Raw genomic sequence first — 9085 nt, forward strand, 5'->3', positions numbered from 1 at the left:
TCCCACTTTAGAGGCCTTTGAATTCTTTGAAAAGAATTCACAATCTATTAAAGGTTGTCCGTCGATTATAATCTCCGCGTATAATTTATGTTCATCCAAGACTATTCAAATTCAAAATAAAGAATAAGAACATGATTAATACTATTCTTCACAAATACAACATATATATCTATATGCCCAATAATGAATTGTATATGAAACTAAAAATGATTTATAAAGGGAAGAATATTTTTTTTTTAAAGAACTTTTATTATTTCTATTTAGTGCAAGTCCTATTTCTAATTATCGTTGATGTAAAGTGTTGCAATTTGTATATCTCATTTTATTCTCATATACTTGCTTTTAATCCAATAGGCCTAATTATTTATTTAGGATGGTAAATATGCATCAAATTGATAAGAAATGGAATTATTATACAAATTGATTAACAACATTGCCTTACATGCCACATATTTGTATGTCTTGAAACATTCGCAGCACTTTAACATCATAATGAGCCATAACAACTCAACTTACCATCCACTAATGGTTCTATAGATACCTGTTATAATGCCACATAAGAACGTACAACTTAATATCATTTCTTCCACAACTAAATCAGATTATCAGAATAAACTAACAATATGGTTTTGACATTTTCACGCTATTCTTTATTCAACTAACAACGTCACAAGGCCTAGTTAATGGCCAATCTTTATGTCATGTTTCCTACCTTGACAATTCAAACATGACAAAACTAATGAGATGAAGGGCTAACATTATTACAAAGCCTTATATGAATTTCAAGGTAAGACAATTAACTCATAGCTATCAAATTGAATTCACTACTAATTAACTAACATGAAACAAAAAATGAAATTTAAACTGATGAACTTAGACAAACGGAAAACAGAATTGCAATTCAAGCTTCATTGATTAATCATGTTGAATCTCTTTCCAACATGAAATTTAAAAGATAGGTACCTGAAAATGAAGGTAGAAGGAGTAAATTTCAGCAGTATCAGCAGTAACAAAATCAGTAGAATGTACTGATAACACAACAAATCTGAACAAGAATAGGATCCGAGGAGCCCAGATGCACAGTAACAGAATTTTTGGAAGAAAAACTTTCAGATTTAAACCAAGTACTATCAAACAAACAGACCCGGACAGATCCAAAGAAAAGTATGTTTCTGAAAATATTCAATCTGTTTCTATATCTGTTTCTGTTTTTCCTTTTCCTCTTTCTCTTCAGATTCCAAGAAGAACCTAATTTTTCTACTGGATTTTTCTCTTTTATCTCACTCTAGGTGTATTTTCTTAAATTCTCTTTCAAACTCTGTTATGAAGTCTCTAAACTATCTTTCTCTGAAAACTGATTTTTTTTTTTTTTAAATCAGTCTCAATTCCCTCTCTCAAAAACTGATCCTCTCAGTCTGTCCAGCTCCCTGTATTTATACAGGGCTGGTCCTATACAGTTTAGTGCTGGATGGACCCTTTTCTCCTTTAAAAATCAGAAAGTTTTCCCATTAAAACTACTTTTGAATAATTTAAAACTAAGTGCTATTTATCATGTTTTTCAGCAGCCCCATTATCCCTTGTTCCCCATTATTACTTAAATTATAGCCACTATCATATTATTGAAAGCACACTATCACATTACCCTACTGTTTCATTCTAAAATAAACCTGAAATCCTTCTGTAATTACAGCCCTCAAGGAAATCAGAATCTGATAAAAAAACAGATTTCAAAAATTGTTCAGAATCGATTATCCTTCTGAATTAAACAGCTATAACCAATCCTATCAAGTTCTGGACTGAATCTTGACTGAGAATGCACTTTTCTAACACAATGGTATCTAACCAACATTTGTGAAATTGAAATTAAACCTAATATCATAACAACATTATACTGAATTCAGCCTAATAATTCAACTGAACTCAGCTTTTGAACTAAGATCAAACAAACAGGAGCATTGTCAATATATTGACAATGTTCTGAACTTAATGTTCAGAAAACAACACACATATAACGTCCATTTGATGGATTTATTAAACAAGAACCAACTGATTAACAATAACTAATTAACTGATTATAGCAAAATAATCCATCCAAAACAGGTTATTTCAGTCAACATTTTCAGAAGCAGGATTTATGATATAACTAATCGACGAACTTAGTCGAGTCGATTACACACATTGTACATAATCACAATCAACAGAAACAATTCACATTTAGAATCAAGTTGACGGGTAGGGGACAGTATAACAAAAATTTGACTAGAAAATTATGAAAAATTAAACAAACTAATGAAACGAACATAGAATACACATAGAATGCACATAAGAAACAGAAATTACCTCTGAACCTTTAAATTCAACTGAACTCAACTCGACTTGGATTTGGATTTTGTTTGAAATCAAACAGACCTTAGTCGAAGTATTTTCCACTGAAAATACTTCGACTAAGGTCGATTAAACCTCAATCTTTATTCAATCTGGACAGAATCCAAAAGTCTGGTATTTTTAGGGTTCTTGAAAGTTCGATTTGGGATTTACTCATTTCTGGTTAGATTCGAGGGAAACCAAAGATGTTCTAGGCACGAGGGAGGTCAGGGGGGTAACTGGTGTGAGTTTGAAGTAGGTTGGGATAAGGTCAGGTTGTACTCGAATCTTCAAATGAAGATTCGAGTAGTTCCAGTATGATTCGAACCATGCAACTAACAGATCCGTGATGAGGGTATCTAGGGGAAGTTGTGGTGTTATTTTGGAAGCCATCGGAGAAGATCAGGTTTTCAGGCCAACCTTCGATTTAAGATTCGAAGAGTTGGGGCCTGATTCGAAGGAAACTAAGGTCAGATTCGTGTAGAGGATGTTCAGGGGGTTCTAGGGTGTTATTTTGGTGACCAGCGGCGTTGATGCCGCCGGGTTTCAGGCGGTGGGATCCTAGGGCGGCTAGGGTTAGGAGTGGGGGTTTGGGGGACGATGATGAACAGTGTAGGAGGGGGGTGCTTAGTTTGGGGCCGGGGTAAGGGCTTGGGACTTATATAGGGGTGGGGTGGATTGATATTGTCCGTCCGATCAAGTAAGATGAAGGGCCAGGATCAATTCATTAAACCAAACGATGTCGTTTGGTTTAATGCCAGGGTCGGCTGAGTCGGGTCACTGGATCGGGTTATGGGTTACGGGTAAAGGGGGTGAGATCTTGACCGTTGGTTGGATTTGATCCAACGGTTTTTGAGAAGCCACGACCAAACGTTGTCGTTTTGGTTCGTCTGGTTTGGACCGGACCTGGGCTAAAGGATTGGGCTGTGGGGGTTAAAATGTTTTAGGCCTGGATTTTAATCCAGGTCCGATTTTGTATATATATATATTTTTTCATTTTTTCTATTTTAAATTTTTAATATTAACTATAAAATAATTTTAACTTCACAAAAATATATTAATTACTCTATAACAATTATTTAACACATAGACAAAACATCAATCACACAGTGGAATATTTAAAATAGAACGATTGCATATTTTTTGTGATTTTATTTAAATTATCTTTTAAATGCATAATTAAATCCTATATGCATGCAATATGTATTTTATTTTATTTTTTTTCATTTTATTATGACAATGTAAACACTTACGGACATAACACAAGTATTTAACACCACGCAAATTCAAAAAATTACACAGTAAAAGAAATTTATTTTATTTTTTGATTTATTTTGGAGTAGTTTTCATAAGGCAAAAATCACGTGCTCACAATGTACAATTGTTAAAAGTTAAATTCAAACAGAGGAAGCAATGGTTAAAAATTACCGATGCCGGATTGTAGAACAAGATAAGGTCCACACGCTAGTTCGTACTTCATTTCCAATCACGTCTTCCGCGTCACAACATACCAATTGCTTACCCTCAAAATAGGATAACAGTTGAATTTATAAGTGGTTTTAAGGATACGTGGATTAATTTGACACAAAGCGATAGATTGAATTATAAATAAAGCAAATAATAATAAAATAAATTCAAACTGTATGATTTGAACAGTTATAGCCTTGAGAAATAGATCTCACTTGAATTGAATGCGATTCAAATGATGTCAAATACAGAAGAACAATAGCTTGCAGAAAGAAAATAATATTATAATGCTTTGAGATGCATGTTACAATGTGTTTTTCAAATAATAAAACCCCCTTTATATAGTAGGGGAATTCTACTTTAGGTACAATTATATTAAAGGTAAAAGATCACATGATTTGCTAATTAACCGGTTTCTCATTGGTACGTGCCGAGACTTACGTCGTGATATCCGACCAGTTACGAAAATTTCGTCCTTCCGCTATCTGGTCCGACGATAGTTTCTCGATCTCATTCGGAGTCGGGGTCGATTCCGGGGTCACAAACTCGGTAACCTCGAAGACAGGTTTTCTAACCTCGTATCTTGGTTCGATGGAACCCGGTATCGATCTTTAATTCATTACGTTATAATCTCGATCTGTCATGCAATAGATGAGCCCGATTTTGACCATTATCATCTTAGATCTTGAACAGTTACATAAAATGCTCGGTAACCTCGAAGACGTGCTCGTTTAGGTCAGTCGTTCCGTTGTACTTAAGAATCTCGGGCATGCGGAATTTTTCCGTTGTACAAACTTCTTGGAATCCAAGCCTTTCAGTATCGGCGGCGCTCCCGGGATTTGGTCGACCCAAGAATTGTAGGTTTCCACCTTTTTGTCGTTTGCTTCGATTTACTTCTCCCCTAATTCTATTCATTTTGTCAGCTCCTCGAGCATTTTATGATCTCGGGGTTATTACCCTACTCGTTACCACTCGACCTTTCTGCGACCGGTTTCTCTATGTGATTGATTTCTCGAGACGGGTGGAGCTTGAACCTGCTCGGTATACAGCTCTGGTTTTGTAACTGAGCTATTGCCGCTTGTTGAGCCTGTAACATTTCAAAGATCATCTGTAGATTGACCCCGTCTCCTCCATTGTTTTGAGTATTATGTGTTGTTGACTGAGCTTCACCACTGATGTTATTCTCGGGGTTAGTAGGGGGCTTGTGTCGATAGCCATGTGCGAATTAGCGTCCAACGGGTCCGCAATTGGAAGTACGACGGGATCAACGAGCAGTATCTCGTTACCGGGCACTATGTTATTGTTTTCACCATGGTGACCAAATTCATTGTCAGCAGATAGAGGTGCTAATTGTGAGTTTGACATTTTAAGCTTAAGCCTGAAATCAGAGGCACTTCAAAGAATAAGTGTAAAATTGTGTGTGTTATGAAAATTTGTATCAAATAACCACTATTATCCTTAGCCCCACGATGGGCGCCAAACTGTTTATTCTCAGAATCGGATAACAATTGAATTTATAAGTGGTTTTAAAGATACATGAATTAATTTGACACAAAGCGATAGATTGAATTATAAATAAATAGATTGAATTAAAATTAAAGCAAACAATAATAAAATAAATTCAAAGCGTGTGACTTGAACAGTTATAGCCTTGAGAAATAGATCTCCCTCAAACTGAATGCGATTCAAATGATGTCAAATACAGAAGAACAGTGGCTTGCAGAGGGAAAATGATATTATAATTCTTTGGGATGCATGTTACAATGTGTTTTTCAAATAACCAAACCCTCTTTATATTGTAGGGGAATCTGAGTTTAGGTACAATTTTATTAAAGGTAAAAGATCACATGATTTGCTAATTAACCGGTTTCTCATTGGTACATGCCAAGATTTACGCCGTGATATCCGACCAGTTACGAATATTTTGCATTCTGCTATCTGGTCTGACAATATTTTCTCGAGCTCATTCGGAGTCGGGGTCAATTTTGGGGTCACAGACTCGGTAACCTCGAAGACAGGTTTTCTGGCCTCGTATCCTGGTTCGATGGAACCCGGGGTCGATCTTTAATTCATTACGTTATAATCCAGATCTGTCATGTAATAGAGAGCCCGCTATCGACCGTATACACCGATATATCCGAGTGCAGATACACGTTACCTAAGCGGTGTCATTCGATATCGCTTGATCGAAAAATTTTACTATATAAATATAGGGGTGTACATAGGCCGGGTTGGTTCGGATTTTACAATTACTAAATTAAACCAATTGTGTCGGGTTATTAAATCTAAAGACCAAACCAAACCAATAAAACTCGGGTTTTTCAATCTCGATTTTTCTCGAGTTTTCTTGGGTTTTTCGGGGTTTTTTTCCCGGTAAAATCTTCGTAGAACAAAACATATAATGTATGCTCAAAATACTTCTTTAATCCTAGTAAGATACAACTATATAAAGTATTTTTCAAGAAAATAATACAAAATATGATATGTGTTCATGGCATTATCCTAAAATATTCAACAATAAAGACAATAAAATTATGTAATATAAATATTGTTAATTAAAAAGCCATAATAAAAATAAACATAATCTAAAAGTACTAAGTCATGCTAAAATAAACAGACTAATAAGGGAGTATTAATTACATGACTAAACGCTAAAGAAAAATAAAAATAGGTTATGCATTTTTATCTATGTTACACCCCTTTTTACAAACCTCACTAACCCTCTTAAAATAATAAAAAGATTCAGTAAAGCTCAAAAGGGTTTTTAATTAAAAAGTGACAAAATTGTGTTCAAAAGGAAATAACTCAGAGTCGCCACCTGACATTGGTTTCGCTGTGTCAGGTCACCGTTTTTGTAAAAATGATTTTTCCTTTTAAAACACTTGGACTCTAAAACCAAGTCAACACCACAGATTCGGGTAAGAGGGTTCATTTGACTCCGGGAGAAGGTGTTAGGCATTCCCCAAGTCCTGTAACTAATACGGTTGCGTACATGATCAAGTTGACTTTTGAAATATTCAAATTGAGATAAAAACAAACACAGAAAAAATAAACAATCAAAAGAGGCTCAAGGTCGTCCCCACCTAAATGAAAGAAAATTAAAAGAAGAAAAATTAAAGTTCTAGATATCCTACGCTACTTCTTCTACGATGTTCGCCATGGCCTTCAATTGCATTCACTTCGGGGCATACCCCTGAAATAAAATATATACAAATCCCTCGGGGTATTCCCCGGATAAATTTAAGTAAGGGGACGACCTCTCTCCTCAATACTAACAAAATTTTAAGGCTTTCCTACCCAAGTGTTGACGGCCTAAGCATTTTCCTACCGATAAATTAGTAAATAGATCTACGTAAGTGAAAAATTTAGAATACTAACAACTGTATTTTATCTTATTCCATAATTTTTAGGTCCAATTTTATTTTTAACTGTATCTCCCTAAATTGCTCTTTTAAATTCAACAACTGACAGCTCCATTTTCCAATTCAAAGTAAGCATACGATTCGTGTAACTAAACGTGCGATTCCAATTCACTCGCAATCAATTCAAGTAGACATACTAGCGGACACATTCAAAATCATAGATAACAAGTCACAAAATCGAATCACCAAGCAAATAGTTAACATTAGAATGAGTAAAGGATTGAAGGATTGAACCTTATCGCGCAAAACTTTTCGATTAATCGAGAGAACGCAGGAACAGCGCCTCGAATCTACCGAATCCAATCGCAAAAATACAGCAGCAACAAGATAGAGCAGGAACCGCGAACTACACTTCGGACGACAATTTCAAGCGAGGAAATCGGACTCGCCGGCGACCTCTGTTTTGAGGTTATTTTAAGGCTGGATTTTCGGCGGTTTAAGCTGGGATTGCGTGGTTGTTTGAAGGGCAGAATCTGGCAGCATTTTTTGGTGCTTTGTTGTTGAGTTTTTGTTGCTTTTTGGACTGATTTTCAACAGCCTTTCATGGAGTTTTGACTTGGAATTTTTGCTGGGTTTTTGGCTGAAAATAGAGTTGTTCTTGCTGAGTGTGGAGTGCTGATTTTAGGACTGTTTGCTGCTGCGTTTCGGGATTGTTTTTCACCAGTTTTTCGACTGGATTTTGCAACTAATTTGGGGGGGAGAAGTGCTGCATTTTTGCAGCGGCTTTGAGCTGAAAAGTGGTGTTAATCAAGGTGAATTTTGCAGCTATTTGGGGAGCTTTAGGGTGGAAAGCTGTGTAACTATGGAGTTTCCATGGTGATTTGGGAAAATGGGAGAGATGGAGTCAAGCTGATACGCGACTGGTTCATTTTTTTGTTCAAGACTAGGAATTTAAAAATTGGGTTAGGGTTTCTATAATTGAGTATTTTATATGAAGGTGGGAAGCGAGGATGACCATCAGATTAGAAGGAAATAAATGACTAGGATTAAATTTTGTACATAAATGGGCCAATGGGTTGGGAAGAATGGGCTAAGAATAATTGGGTTTAAGTTAAAAGAAATGGACTCACACCTTTAGGCCTACAAATTTTCTTGTTGGACAAAGACAAACTCAAAAATCCTACCAAAATATTAATTAAACTTAGTTAAGTAAATAAATAAAATTTTAAAATGAAACTACTACTTTTTTTGTATTTTTAAATATTATAACAATAAAGTAAAAAGTAAAGAAAATAGGCTAAAGTCATGATAAAATTAAGATACCATGAATAAAAATATACTAATTGATCTTAAACTAAAGATAAAAATATAGAAAAACGATAAACACGATAATAAAACTATTTTATGTTTTTTATGTCTTAGAACTACAAGTAAAAAGATTAAAATTATATTAAAATAAAGTCAAGTAAATATTTTAAAAATATTAAAATACTAAAACTAACTTTAAAATTTGCGCGGGTCAAAAATTACGTGCTTATAATCTAAATTATTGCAAAACAAAATACAGATATTCAATACATTCTCGTTCGTAATATTGAATTGAATGTCTTTTGTTAGCATTAGTATTGATTTGATTTTGGTTTGGGCTTTTGTTAGCATTATTTAATTTACTAATATTAATGACTATAAAACTTATTGGAGCATTGAAAAGTTCTAAGTTCAATCTTGAAATAATACCTTAAAAGATAAAATTATGAAATTTTTTAAGAAATATTTATAAATTACATCACAATAAGTATATTTATATATTAAATATATCTAAAATTTCTATATATGTAATGTCGGGTTGGTTTGGTTTCGGTTTGACTTTCTTTAGTTAAAACCAAACCAAA

The 9085-nt window shown here is 34.5% G+C and overlaps 1 long non-coding RNA gene across 2 annotated transcripts; it reads right to left on the reverse strand.

The window, feature by feature from the left end:
* Window positions 1-627: 627 nt before the first annotated feature.
* Window positions 628-8122, reverse strand: LOC138886295 (uncharacterized). 2 transcript variants are annotated; one of them, XR_011404956.1, is made up of 3 exons: window positions 7488-8122; window positions 3793-3881; window positions 628-963 (listed from the first exon to the last, which is right to left on the reverse strand). It is a non-coding gene; the product is annotated as an uncharacterized lncRNA (long non-coding RNA). The 2 variants fall into 2 exon arrangements; XR_011404957.1 differs by lacking the exon at window positions 3793-3881.
* Between the last annotated feature and the right edge of the window lie 963 nt (window positions 8123-9085).

The sequence above is a fragment of the Nicotiana sylvestris genome, chromosome 2, assembly GCF_000393655.2.
Source record: "Nicotiana sylvestris chromosome 2, ASM39365v2, whole genome shotgun sequence".
Classification (NCBI taxonomy): domain Eukaryota; kingdom Viridiplantae; phylum Streptophyta; class Magnoliopsida; order Solanales; family Solanaceae; genus Nicotiana; species Nicotiana sylvestris.